Raw genomic sequence first — 15,186 nt, 5'->3', positions numbered from 1 at the left:
CCTCCCCAGCCGTGCTTCCCAATCCCGGAACCTCTCCAATCTCCGCTCCCGTAGCCCTGATACAATTCCTGTCCGCAATCCTTGTCCCCGATTCCCGTTCCCAATCCCCGTTCCCAATCCCCGTTCCCAATCCTCGTTCCCAATCCCTGTCCCCGTTCCCAGTCCCCGTTCCCATCCCCATTCACAATCCCTGCCCCCGATCCCTGTCTCCGATCCCTGTTCCCAATCCCCGATCCCCGTCCCCAATCCCTGTCCCCGATCCCCGTTCCCAATCCCTGTCCCCGTTCCCAATCCCTGTCCCCAATCCCCGTCCCCGATCCCCGTCCCCGTCCCCGATCCCCGTCCCCGATCCCCGTTCCCGATCCCCGTTCCCAATCCCGTTCCCAATCCCCATTCCCAATCCCCGTTCCCTATCCCCGTTCCCAATCCCTGTCCCCGTTCCCAATCCCTGTCCCCAATCCCCGTCCCCGATCCCCGTCCCCGATCCCCGATCCCCGTCCCCGATCCCCGTTCCCAATCCTCGTTCCCGATCCCCGTCCCCAATCCTCGTTCCCGATCCCCGTCCCCGATCCCCGTCCCCGATCCCTGTCCCCAATCCCCGTCCCCAATCCCCGTCCCCATCCCCGTTCCCTATCCCCGTTCCCTATCCCCGTTCCCAATCCCCGTTCCCAATCCCCGTTCCCTATCCCCGTCCCCAATCCTCGTTCCCGATCCCCGTCCCGATCCCTGTCCCCAATCCCCGTCCCCATCCCCGTCCCCAATCCCCGTCCCCAATCCCCGTTCCCTATCCCCGTTCCCTATCCCCGTTCCCAATCCCCGTTCCCAATCCCCGTTCCCTATCCCCGTTCCCAATCCCCGTTCCCTATCCCCGTTCCCTAACCCGTTCCCAATCCCCGTTCCCAATCCCCGTTCCCTATCCCCGTTCCCTATCCCCGTTCCCAATCCCTGTTCCCTATCCCCGATTCCCGTTCCCAATCCCCGTTCCCGATCCCAATCCCCGTTCCCAATCCCCATTCCCAATCCCCGATCCTGTTCCCAATCCCCGTTCCCAATCCCCGTTCCCAATCCCCGATCCCGTTCCCAATCCCCGTCCCCAATCCCCATTCCCAATCCCCGATCCTGTTCCCAATCCCCGTTCCCAATCCCCGTTCCCAATCCCCGATCCCGTTCCCAATCCCCGTCCCCAATCCCCGTTCCCAATCCCCGTTCCCAGCCCCGATCCCGTCCCCGATACCTGTTCCCAATCCCTGTTCCCAATCCCTGTCCCCGTTCCCGATCCCCGTTCCTGATCCCTGTTCCCAATCCCCGTTCCCAATCCCCGTTCCCAATCCCTGTCCCCGATCCCCGTCCCCGATCCCAAACCCCGTCCCCAATCCCCGTTCCCAATCCCTGTCCCCGATCCCAATCCCTGTCCCCGATCCGTATCCCCAATCCTTGCCCCCGATCCCCGTTCCCAATCCCCGTCCCCGATCCCCTTTCCCAATCCCCATCCCCGTTCCTCATTCCCGATCCCCGTCCCCGATCCCCTTTCCCAATCCCCATCCCCGTTTCTCATTCCCGATCCCCGTTCCCAATCCCCGATCCCGTCCCCGATCCCTGTTCCCAATCCCCGTTCCCAATCCCTGCCCATCCCCAATCCCCATCCCCGATCCCCGTCCCCGATCCCTATCCCCGTTCCCAATACCCATTCCAAATCCCCATTCCCAATCCCTGTTCACGATCCCCATCCCCAATCCCCAATCCCTGTCCCCGATCCCTGTTCCCAATCCCCGCCCCCGATCCCCGTTCCCAATCCTAGTTCCCAATCCCCGTTCCCAATCCCCGATCCCAATCCCTGTCCCCGATCCCAATCCCTGTCCCCGATCCGTATCCCCAATCCCTGCCCACGATCCCCGTTCCCAATCCCGTCCCCGATCCCCTTTCCCAATCCCCGTTCCCAATCCCTGTCCCCGATCCGTATCCCCAATCCCTGCCCACGATCCCCGTTCCCAATCCCGTCCCCAATCCCCGTTTCCAATCCCTGTCCCCGTCCCCAATCCCTGTTCACGATCCCCGTTCCAGATCCCTGATCCACAATCCCCGTCCCCAATCCCTGTTCCTGGTACAATCCTCATCCTCCAGACCCTGCTTCCCAATCCCTGTCTTTGCTAGGATCTCTGCTCCCGATCCCCCTCATTCCCTGCTCCTCAATCTTTATCCCAGTCACCATCCTGCTCCCGATGCTCCAGTGCCTGCTCCTCAATCCCTATCGCTGCTCCAATTCCTGCTCCTGGTCCAATATCCCTCCTTCTGACCCTCTTCCTTCTGCCTTGCTACAATCCCTGCTCCCGGTCCAGGTCCTGCTTCCCAATCCCTGCCATGCTACGATCCCTGCCTCCGATGCTTCAGACGCTGCTTCCCAATCCCTCTCCCTGCAAAATCCCTGCTCCCGATGCTCCAGCTCCTGTTTCCCAATCCTTGCCTTGCTCGAATCCCTGCTTCCAATGCTCCAGCCCCTCCTTCCCAATCCCTGTCCCTGTAAAATCCCTGCTCCCAATGCTCCAGTCCCTGTTTCCCAATCGCTCTCCTTGCTATAATCCCTGCTCCCAATGCTCCAGCCCCTGTTTCCCAATCCCTCTCCTTGCTATAATCCCTGCTCCCAATGCTCCAGCCCGTTTCCCAATTCCTCTCCTTGCTATAATCCCTGCTCCCAATGCTCCAGACCCTGTTTCCCAATCCCTCTCCTTGCTACAATCCCTGTTCCCGATGCTCCAGCCCCTCCTTCCCAATCCCTGTCTCTGCTGCAATCCCTGTTCCCCGATGCTCCAGCCCCTCCTTCCCAATCCCTGTTCCTGTAAAATCCCTGCTCCTGGTCCAATATCCCTCCTGCCGACCCTCTTCCTTAGCCCTGCCGCCGATCCCTGGATTGGGTGGACAGATCCCAAAGCCTGGGGGAATAGCTCCCTCCATCTCCCTCCCTCCCAGATTGCCACTCCGCAATGTTACAATAAATTGTTGCCATTTTTTGGATACTTTGCTGTAAGTTACACTCTGGTCAATTTCACTCACCGACTCCCGGGGGGGGGGGGGGGTCCAGTCCACCTCTCGCCTGTCCCTGTGGCTCAGTCTGTGTGCCCCTCAGTCTGTGTCTCCCTCTCTCCCTCTCTCTCTGTGCCTCTCTCCCCCTCAGCTCCGGCTGCCTCAGGGCTCAGCTCCTCCTGCAGCTCAGCAACTCGCCTCCGCCACTCCCAGGCTGAGCTGCTGTCGGGGACGCGCCCACTGCGCAATGCACCGTCCGCGCGTCCCCGACACCAGCAAACCCACAGGCCAGAGGGAGAGGGTGGGCAACACTCCGAGACCCCCACCCCCCACACCCTCTGGCACAGGGGCTGTACCTCACCCCACGCCAGCTCAGCCCTCTACCCAACCCATATCCAACCCCCCCCCTACCCTGGTTAACCCAACCCATATCCAACCCTCACTAACCTGGTTAGCTCAACCCATATCCAACCCCCCCAAACCTGGTTAACCCAACCCATATTCAACCCTCACTAACCTGGTTAGCCCAACCCATATCCAACCCTCACTAACCTGGTTAGCCCAACCCATATCCAACCCTCACTAACCTGGTTAACACAACTCATATCCAACCCTCACTAACATGGTTAACCCAACCCATATCCAACCCTCACTAACCTGGTTAACACAACCCATATCCAACCCTCACTAACCTGGTTAACCCAACCCATATTCAACCCTCACTAACCTGGTTAGCCCATCCCATATCCAAACCCCCTAACCTGGTTAACCCAAACCATATCCAACCCTCACTAACCTGTTTAACCCAAGCCATATCCAACCCTCACTAACCTGGTTAACCCAACCCATATCCAACCCTCACTAACCTGGTTAATCCAACCCATATCCAACCCTCACTAACCTGGTTAACCCAACGCATATCCAACCTTCACTAACCTGGTTAACCCAACCCATATACAACCCTCACTAACCTGGTTAACGCAACCCATATCCAAACCTCACTAACCTGGTTAACCCAACCCAAATCCAACCCTCACTAACCTGGTTAACATAACCCATATCCAACCACCCCTAGCCTGGTTAACCCAACCCATCTCCAACACTCACTAACCTGGTTAACACAACTCATATCCAACCCTCACTAACCCGGTTAGCCCAACCCATATCCAACCCTCACTAACCTGGTTAGCCCAACCCATATCCAACCCTCACTAACCTGGTTAACCCAATCCATATCCAACACTCACTAACCTTGTTAACCCAATGCATAGCCAACCCTCACTAACCTGGTTAACCCAACCCATATCCAACCCTCACTAACCTGGTTAACACAACCCATATCCAACCCTCACTAACCTGGTTAACCCAACCCATATCCAACCCCCACTAACCTGGTTAACCCAACCCATATCCAACCCTCACTAACCTGGTTAACCCAACCCATATCCAACCCTCACTAACCTGGCTAACACAACCCCTATCCAACCCTCACTAACCTGGCTAACACAACCCCTATCCAACCCTCACTAACCTGGTTAACCCATCCCATATCCAACCCCCCTAACCTGGTTAACTCAACCCATATCCAACCCCCCTAACCTGGTTAACTCAACCCATATCCAACCCTCACTAACCTGGTTATCCCAACCCATATCCAACCCCCCCTAACCTGGTTAACCCAACCCATATCCAACCCTCACTAACCTGGTTAACCCAACCCATATCCAACCCTCACTAACGTGGTTAACACAACCCATATCCAACCCTCACTAACCTGGTTAACCCAACCCATATCCAACTCTCACTAACCTGCTTCAGACCAACCCATAACCAACCGTCATTAACCTGCTTAACCCAACCCATATCCAACCCTCACTAACCTGGTTAACCCAACCCATATCCAACCCTCACTAACCTGGTTAACGCAACCCATAGCCGACCCTCACTAACCTGGTTAACGCAACCCATATCCGACCCTCACTAATCTGGTTAACGCAACCCATATCCAACCCTCACTAACCTGGCTAACGCAAACCAAATCCAACCCTCACTAACCTGGTTAACCCAACCCATATCCAACTCCCCCCCCAACCTGGTTAACACAACCCATATCCAACCCTCACTAACCTGGTTAACCCAACCCATATCAACCTTCACTAACCTGGTTAACACAACCCATATCCAACCCTCACTAACCTGGTTAACCCAACCCATATCCCACCCTCACTAACCTGGTTAACCCAACCCACATCCAACCCCCACTAACCTGGTTAACCCAACCCATATCCAACCCTCACTAACCTTGTTAACACAACCCATATCCAACCCTCACTAACCTGGTTAACTCAACCCATATCCAGCCCTCACTAACCTGGTTAGCCCCACACATAACCAGCCCTCACTAACCTGGTTAACCCAACCCATATCCAACCCCCACTAACCTGGTTAACCCAACTCATATCCAACCCTGACTAACCTGGTTAACACAACCCATATCCAACCCTCACTAACCTGGTTAACCCAACTCAAAAACCATCCCTCACTAATCTGGTTAACCCAACCCATAACCAACCTTCACTAAACGTGTTAACCCAACCCATTACCAGCCTCACTAACCTGGTTAACACAACCCGTAACCTCCATCACTAACCTGGTTAACCCAACACATAACCAGCCCTCACTAACCTGGTTAATCCGACCCATAACCAACCCTCACTAACCTGGTTCAACCCAACCCATAGCCAGCCCTCACTAACCTGCTCCAGACCAACCCATAACCAGCCCTCACTAACCTGGTCAACCCAAGCCAACCCTCACTAACCTGGTTAACCCAATCCATAACAAACCCTCACTAACCTGGTTCACCCCAACGCACACCCAGGCCTCAATAAACTCAGCCTCAAATTTCTGCATTCCCGCCCATCATTTTCCGTGTGGAGCGACTGCTCCTGACTTGGGAGCCAAGACTGTAGAAGCTGGCCTGAGATCTGCTTCGGAATATCACCTTGCTCCCACATTCAGCTGATTGTGGTCCTATCATGGGATTATTATTTAAACGATAAAATATTAAAACATGCCGCTGTGCAGAGAGACCTGGGTGTGCTAGCGCATGAGTCACAGAAAGTTGGTTTACAGGTGCAACAGGTGGTTAAGACGGCAAATGGAGTTTTGTCCTTCATTGCTAGAGGGATGGAGTTTAAGACTAGGGAGGTTATGTTGCAATTGTATAAGGTGTTAGTGAGGCCACACCTGGAGTATTGTGTTCAGTTTTGGTCTCCTTACCTGAGAAAGGACGTACTGGCGCTGGAGGGTGTGCAGAGGAGATTCACTAGGTTAATCCCAGAGTTGAAGGGGTTGGATTATGAGGAGAGGTTGAGTAGACTGGGACTGTACTCATTGGAATTTAGAAGGATGAGGGGGGATCTTATAGAAACATTAAAAATTATGAAGGGAACAGATAGGATAGATGCGGGCAGGTTGTTTCCACTGGCGGGTGAAAGCAGAACTAGGGGGCATAGCCTCAAAATAAGGGGAAGTAGATTTAGGACTGAGTTTAGGAGGGACTTCTTCACCCAAAGGGTTGTGAATCTATGGAATTCCTTGCCCAGTGAAGCAGTTGAGGCTCCTTCATTAAATGTTTTTAAGGTAAAGATAGATAGTTCTTTTGAAGAATAAAGGGATTAAGGGTTATGGTGTTCGGGCCGGAAAGTGGAGCTGAGTCCACAAAAGATCAGCCATGATCTCATTGAATGGCGGAGCAGGCTCGAGGGGCCAGATGGCCGACTCCTGCTCCTAGTTCTTGTGACACTTTCTTTCCCCAACCGTAGGCTCTGGCGTCTTGGCTTACTCAGTAACAAAAGGTCAGAGTGTTATTGACTGTTAATTCCTTGCTGGACATCCTCAGGGTTATATGAGGGGCTGGTTTAGCTCACTGGGCTAACTCGCTGGCCTTTTGAAGCAGACCCAGGCAGGCCAGCAGCACGGGTTCAATTCCCGTACCGGCCTCCCCGAACAGGCGCCGGAACGTGGCGACTAGGGGGCTTTTCACAGCTGATAGCCCTGCTCGACAAGTCAGATCCCAGGCTGGCTTGACGACCTGTGGCGGTCGTGTCGGGCAACGTGGCGTCAGCCATGCGCTGACCCGACCCCCACAACTCACCCCCTGGACACTCCCCCCCCCCCACCCCAGCCCTCGCTGAAGTCCACCTACCCCCCCCCCCCCCACCCACCCCCGGCCAGCGACAGCGCTGGACACAGTCCGCAGCCACCACGCCGCGTTCACGGTTTCTGCGCGGACACGTGTCCCACTCGGCCCATCGGGGGTGGAGCATCGCAGGCGGGCCGGCCCGTGAGGCGCCAGCAGCATTGCGACTGCGCGCGGGGCGAGTCACGATGGCGCCGGTTTGAAGGGGGCGGAGACTCGCAAACCGGCGCTGGCCCCGATTCTGCCGTTGAAACCGATTCGCCGCCCGATCGCCAATTACGATATTGGCTTCGGGCAATGGAGAACCTCCTAACTTTTATTTTTTGGCTAGAGACAGGAAGGGAAGCGACTGAACAGGGTCACAGGAGTCAGCTGATGTCCTGGAGCGCCACAAGCATTCAAGTTTCATCTTCCACTCGATCTCTCGGATACCCAGCCATGCCAACATGGCTGGCCGTGCCCGTCGTAGGGCATCGCCGATCTTTGGGCCTCCTTCGACCTCCTGTCCTTTCGCAAGCCCGCTTTAGAACATAGAACATAGAACAGTACAGCACAGAACAGGCCCTTCGGCCCTCAATGTTGTGCCGAGCCATGATCACCCTACTCAAACCCACGTATCCACCCTATACCCGTAACCCAACAACCCCCCCCTTAACCTTACTTTTATTAGGACACAACGGGCAATTTAGCATGGCCAATCCACCTAACCCGCACACCTTTGGATTGTGGGAGGAAACCGGAGCACCCGGAGGAAACCCACGCACACAGGGGGAGGACGTGCAGACTCCACACAGACAGTGACCCAGCCAGGAATTGAACCTGGGACCCTGGAGCTGTGAAGCATTTATGCTAACCACCATGCTACCCTGCTGCCCCAGTCCGTATCGCCCTTATCGCAAGTCCGTATCCTTCAGCCCCGTCTTTCAACTTAAGTCCTTTGCTCCTCGCTCTTAACTTCACTCAACAGGACCTATTTCCAGATCCCTCTTTCATTTGACCAGACCGTCCGCTGAGGACCTCCTTCGGTCCCTCTCGCTGCTTTTGGGGCCTTTCTGTGCTTCGAGTTTGGGGCCTGCTCTCTGCAGCCGCCCTTCAAGCCTGTTCCAGGAGACCTGGGCGAAATTCTCCCAACGGGAGACAAAGTGCCGACGCCGGAGTGAGAACCAGGTGTGGTTGGCGCCGGCGTGAACCGGTCGGGTTGGGCAGACCGCTCGGCCCATCCGGGCCGGAGATTCGCCGCTCGACCGTTAGAAACGGCGAGCGGCGATTCTCCGAGCGGCCTGTCGTAAAGCTCGGCACGCCGTTTTGGGAGGGGGTGGGAGAATCGCGTGCGGGTGCCAGGGCGGCATGGCGGGAATCGCACTCCCGCGATTCTCCCACCCGGTGTGGGGGTCGGAGAATCGCGCCCTCTGCTTCCAAATGAAGAGACTACTTTTGCTGTCGCTGTGGGGCCCCTGTTCGAGGCAACAGTCGTGTTTCCCCCTACTTTACAGTTCACAGAGTCTCATTAAAATGCAGGCACATTTCAAAGTGAAACTAAAACTCACTATTCCTTGGCGCAGAAGTATAAATTAAGTTTAAAACTTGAAGATTTAATAAATGGCCTAAGATCATATCCATATCCTAACCCCACCGTAGCTCTCACGAGATCGAGAGTTACCCCAAGCTCGGGCTCCCTCACAAAATTCCGACGCTCCTGGTGCCGCAATATCGGAGGAGGCGCTAAAGAGAGGTTTCCCCCATCTGCCGATCTCCCGCCTGGATTGAAAAGGTGGGGAGTGAGGGTGGAGTGGTGACCACCCCTCTGTGTAAAAGGGCAGCGGGGATTGTCTATATCCACCTGGGCGAGCAGAGGAGGGGGGTGGAGGGGAGGAGGGGAGGGGGGGGGGCTTCCAGTTGGAGAGATGGCAGCGGAGTGGGAATGTCACACCGGTTTCATCCCCACCATGTCAGCTAGTGGAATTTAAGTTTCATTAATAAAACCTGAAATATCTTTGCAACAAACTAGCCTCCCTCTGTAAGAGCGACTTTGAGGCAATCGTTGATTGTCGTAAAGGGACAGCACGGGGTTAGATACAGAGTAAAGCTCCCTCTACACTGTCCCCCATCAAACACTCCCAGGACAGGTACAGCACGGGGTTAGATACAGAGTAAAGCTCCCTCTACACTGTCCCCATCAAACACTCGTGGGACAGGTACAGCACGGGGTTAGATACAGAGTAAAGCTCCCTCTACACTGTCCCCTATCAAACACTCCCAGGACAGGAACAGCACGGGGTTGGATACAGAGTAAAGCTCCCTCTACACTGTCCCCATCAAACACTCCCAGGACAGGGACAGCACGGGGTTAGATACAGAGTAAAGCTCCCTCTACACTGTCCCCATCAAACACTCCCAGGACAGGTACAGCACGGGGTTAGATACAGAGTAAAGCTCCCTCTACACTGTCCCCATCAAACACTCCCAGGACAGGTACAGCACGGGGTTAGATACAGAGTAAAGCTCCCTCTACACTGTCCCCATCAAACACTCCCAGGACAGGTACAGCACGGGGTTAGATACAGAGTAAAGCTCCCTCTACACTGTCCCCATCAAACACTCCCAGGACAGGTACAGCACGGGGTTAGATACAGAGTAAAGCTCCCTCTACACTGTCCCCATCAAACACTCCCAGGACAGGTACAGCACGGGGTTAGATACAGAGTAAAGCTCCCTCTACACTGTCCCCATCAAACACTCCCAGGACAGGTACAGCACGGGGTTAGATACAGAGTAAAGCTCCCTCTACACTGTCCCCATCAAACACTCCCAGGACAGGTACAGCACGGGGTTAGATACAGAGTAAAGCTCCCTCTACACTGTCCCCATCAAACACTCCCAGGACAGGTACAGCACGGGGTTAGATACAGAGTAAAGCTCCCTCTACACTGTCCCCATCAAACACTCCCAGGACAGGAACAGCACGGGGTTAGATACAGAGTAAAGCTCCCTCTACACTGTCCCCATCAAACACTCCCAGGACAGATACAGCACGGGGTTAGATACAGAGTAAAGCTCCCTCTACACTGTCCCCATCAAACACTCCCAGGACAGGTACAGCAGGGGGTTAGATACAGAGTAAAGCTCCCTCTACACTGTCCCCATCAAACACTCCCAGGACAGGTACAGCACGGGGTTAGACACAGAGTAAAGCTCCCTCTACACTGTCCCCATCAAACACTCCCAGGACAGGTACAGCAGGGGGTTAGATACAGAGTAAAGCTCCCTCTACACTGTCCCCATCAAACACTCCCAGGACAGGTACAGCACGGGGTTAGACACAGAGTAAAGCTCCCTCTACACTGTCCCCATCAAACACTCCCAGGACAGGTACAGCACGGGGTTAGACACAGAGTAAAGCTCCCTCTACACTGTCCCCATCAAACACTCCCAGGACAGGTACAGCACGGGGTTAGATACAGAGTAAAGCTCCCTCTACACTGTCCCCATCAAACACTCCCAGGACAGGTACAGCACGGGGTTAGATACAGAGTAAAGCTCCCTCTACACTGTCCCCATCAAACACTCCCAGGACAGGAACAGCACGGGGCTAGATACAGAGTAAAGCTCCCTCTACACTGTCCCCATCAAACACTCCCAGGACAGGTACAGCACGGGGTTAGATACAGAGTAAAGCTCCCTCTACACTGTCCCCATCAAACACTCCCAGGACAGGTACAGCACGGGGTTAGATACAGAGTAAAGCTCCCTCTACACTGTCCCCCATCAAACACTCCCAGGACAGGGACAGCACGGGGTTAGATACAGAGTAAAGCTCCCTCTACACTGTCCCCATCAAACACTCCCAGGACAGGTACAGCACGGGGTTAGATACAGAGTAAAGCTCCCTCTACACTGTCCCCATCAAACACTCCCAGGACAGGTACAGCACGGGGTTAGACACAGAGTAAAGCTCCCTCTACACTGTCCCCATCAAACACTTCCAGGACAGGTACAGCACGGGGTTAGATACAGAGTAAAGCTCCCTCTACACTGTCCCCATCAAACACTCCCAGGACAGGTACAGCACGGGGTTAGATACAGAGTAAAGCTCCCTCTACACTGTCCCCCATCAAACACTCCCAGGACAGGGACAGCACGGGGTTAGATACAGAGTAAAGCTCCCTCTACACTGTCCCCATCAAACACTCCCAGGACAGGTACAGCACGGGGTTAGATACAGAGTAAAGCTCCCTCTACACTGTCCCCATCAAACACTCCCAGGACAGGTACAGCACGGGGTTAGATACAGAGTAAAGCTCCCTCTACACTGTCCCCATCAAACACTCCCAGGACAGGTACAGCACGGGGTTAGATACAGGGTAAAGCTCCCTCTACACTGTCCCCATCAAACACTCCCAGGACAGGTACAGCACGGGGTCAGATACAGAGTGAAGCTCCCTCTACACTGTCCCCATCAAACACTCCCAGGACAGGTACAGCACGGGGTTAGATACAGAGTAAAGCTCCCTCTACACTGTCCCCATCAAACACTCCCAGGACAGCTACAGCACGGGGTTAGATACAGCTTTGTTCCGTGTTTGGAACTATCTCCATGGGAATGATAGGGACACTCCATGTGATCAGTCTGGGCTGAATTGGAACTTACCTTAAGAAGTGAAAGTAGGGCGTTGCTGCGAATGTAACAATCAGTTCCGTAAAAACATCATTGCTCTACCCGTCTCTGACATCTCCGTCTCTCAGCTACTTCCTGCCAACATTAACCACAGAGAACATTGCAACTATCTGTATGAGAACTCTGACTGGCTTCACCGTCTCATGGCGTGGAAATGTACGTGGGGATGGAGACACACTAAACTCATAACGCTCATCTCGCTCGCTCTGCACTTACTTTCCCCTGTCTGGGTCCTAAATTTGTTCCTCCCCCTCAAACTGAGATCTTGCTGGGCCATTTCAGAGGGGGGTGGTTAAGAGTCGACCACATTGGTGTGTTTGTGTGTGTGTGCGGGGGGGGGGGGGGGTCCAGCAGATTTCCCCCTTTCCCCTAAAGGGGACGTTAGCGAACCAGATTGGGTTTATTTACGACAGTCGATGATCGTTGTCACGGTCGCCGTTACCGAGCTTTACAATTCCAGATTTTACGAATGGAATTGAAAATCCAGCAGCTGCTGTGGTAGAGTTCGAACTTGTGCACCCCCCCGCCCCCGGTACAGTAATCTGGGGGTCTCTGGATTATTAGTCCAGTGGTGTCACCTCCTCTCCTGATTTGACAGGCACGGAAATAAGTCGTATACTCCCTCCGTGCGCCTGGGCGGGGGGGGGGGGGGGGGCTGTCTGTGTTCCTGGTTAAGAGTGACCGTGCAATGTCGCGGGATGTCGCCAAGTTTCTCTCCCGTCCCTCCTCCACGTACAGACTCCGCAACATCGCAGTGCGCGCCAATCATCGATTGCCGTAAAAAAAAACACATCTGCTTCACTGACGTCCCCTTCAGGGGGAAGGGGGAAATCTACCGTCCTTACCCCGGTCTGGCCTACATGTGACTCCAGACCCCCCCCCCCCCCCCACACACATACACACACAGTAATGTGGTCGATTCTTAACTGTCCCCATCTGAAATGGGCAGAGCGAGACACTAGATTCAAAGGGGGCAATTAGGGATGGGCAACAAATACTCCAGCGACGCCCCCACATCCTGGGAAAGAATTTGAAAAGGAACACACTAGCAAGTTAGTGCAGCAGGGTAGCATGGTGGTTAGCATAAATGCTTCACAGCTCCAGGGTCCCAGGTTTCGATTCCCGGCTGGGTCACTGTCTGTGTGGAGTCTGCACATCCTCCCCCTGTGTGCGTGGGTTTCCTCCGGGCGCTCCGGTTTCCTCTCACAGTCCAAAGATGTGCGGGTTAGGTGGATTGGCCATGCTAAATTGTCCTTAGTGTCCTAATAAAAGTAAGGTTAAGGGGGGGGTTGTTGGGTTACGGGTATAGGGTGGGTTTGAGTAGGGTGATCATTGCTCGGCACAACATCGAGGGCCGAAGGGCCTGTTCTGTGCTGTACTGTTCTATGTTCTATGTTCTAAGTTACACTTTCACTCCGTGACGATCAACCAAGACAACTTGTGCTTTATACGTAGTTAGGAAATGGAAGGTGTTCGCAGGGACATGACGTGTAAGTCTATAGATAAATGTACCCAACGCTACCCTCATCCCGAGTGTCACCTTTACGTTCAGCTGCACCACCCTGAGGCCATTGATGCGCAAACATCCAAAATGGAGGCTAAGTGCTCGCGCCGTTGTGAACGCCGTCGCGTTTAATGATGGCTTGAAACGGGCGCGGGGACAACCGGCTCTGGCCGCCAGCACGACGCTGGAGCGGTTCGCGCCGCTCCGACCTAACTTCCCGGCGCCAAATGGGCGCCGCGCCGATCTGCGCATGCTCAGCTGGGGGAACTTCTTCAGCGCGCCGGCCCCAACCCAATACGGCCGTGGGGCCTCAGGGGCCGGCCGCGCAACAAAGTAGGCTCGAGCGCAAATGGCGCTGGTTCTCCGCCGATCGGAGAATGGCGTGCCGGCCCGGCGCGGGGCTCGGAGAATCGCGCCCACAGTGTCACTGCTTGTTGGAGAAACAGGAACAGGAGGAGGAGGCCATTCAGCCCCTTCGAGGCTGCTCTGCCATTTGGTAAGATCGTGGCCGATTGACCACTCACTGAATCCACTCTCCCACCTTCGGGCCCCCCCCCCCACCCACCCGCACCCATCACCCCTTAACTGCCCCCACCCCCCCCCCCCCTCCCCCGACTGATTAGAAACCAATCGATCTCGGCCTTGAGAAATATTCGGGGCATCGCCCTCCATCGCTTCCCGGGGGGCGCGAAGAATTCCAAAGATTCTTCGAGGGAAGAAATTCTTCCTCAAATCCCTCTGAATCGAGCGCCCCTCTCATTCTGTGACTTTCCCCTCCGGCCCGACTCTCTCCCGAGAGTGGGAACGTCCAACCGACATCGAGCCTGTCTGAAGCCCCGAGAATCTCCCGAATCACATCACCTCCCGTTCCTCCCAACTCCAACGAGGACACATCCCCCCCCCCCATCTGTTTAATCTTTCCTCATATTTTCCTCATTGTCTTCAACTCCCTCTCGACTTGAACACAAGAGTCTTATCCATTGAGCCCCAATAACTTGATCGACACGCGAACCACAAACATTCACTCCCTCCACCCCCCCGACGCACAGCGGCAGCCGTGCGCACCGTCTACAAGACGCCCCGCAGCCACTCGCTCCTTCGACAGCACCTTCCAAACCCGCCACCTCTACCGTCTAGAAGGACGAGGGCAGCAGCAGACGCACGGGGAACACCCCCACCTGCAAGTTCCCCCCCTCCGAGCCGCTCGCCCATCCCGACTGGGAAATATATCGGCCGTTCCCTCACTGTGGCTGGGGTCAGAATCCTGGGAACTCCCCTCCCTAACAGCACGGCAGGTGTACCTACACCACACGGGGACTGCGGCGAGTTCAAGATGGCGTCTCACCCGCCTCCTTCTCGAGGGGCAATTAGGGATGGCAAGAGGGAGGGAGGGCGAGGATGAGATAGGGGGAGGGAGGGCGAGGGAATGGAGGGCGAGGGGGAGGGAGGGCGAGGAGGAGGGAGGGGGAGGGAAGGTGAGGGGGAAGGAGGAGAGAGGGGAGGGAGGGCGAGGGGTAGGGAAGGCGAGGGGTAGGGATAGCGAGGGGGAGGGAAGGGGAGGGAGGACGAAGGGGAGGGGGGAGGGCGAGGGGGAGGGAGGGCGAGGGGTAGGGATAGCGAGGGGGAGGGAAGGGGAGGGAGGGCGAGGGGGAGGGAGGGAGGGCGAGGGGAGGGAGGGAGGGTGAGGGGTAGGGAGGGCGAGGAGGAGGGACATCTTTCTTTAACCTATCATCATCACACACACCGTTTCTTTACCCTTTGAGGGATAGTCGTGGTGAATGGATT

This window comes from Scyliorhinus canicula, chromosome 31 (assembly GCF_902713615.1).
Source record: "Scyliorhinus canicula chromosome 31, sScyCan1.1, whole genome shotgun sequence".
NCBI classification, from domain to species: Eukaryota; Metazoa; Chordata; class Chondrichthyes; order Carcharhiniformes; family Scyliorhinidae; genus Scyliorhinus; species Scyliorhinus canicula.
The sequence above is the reverse complement of the archived record's forward strand: the minus strand, read 5'-3'. Positions refer to the sequence as shown.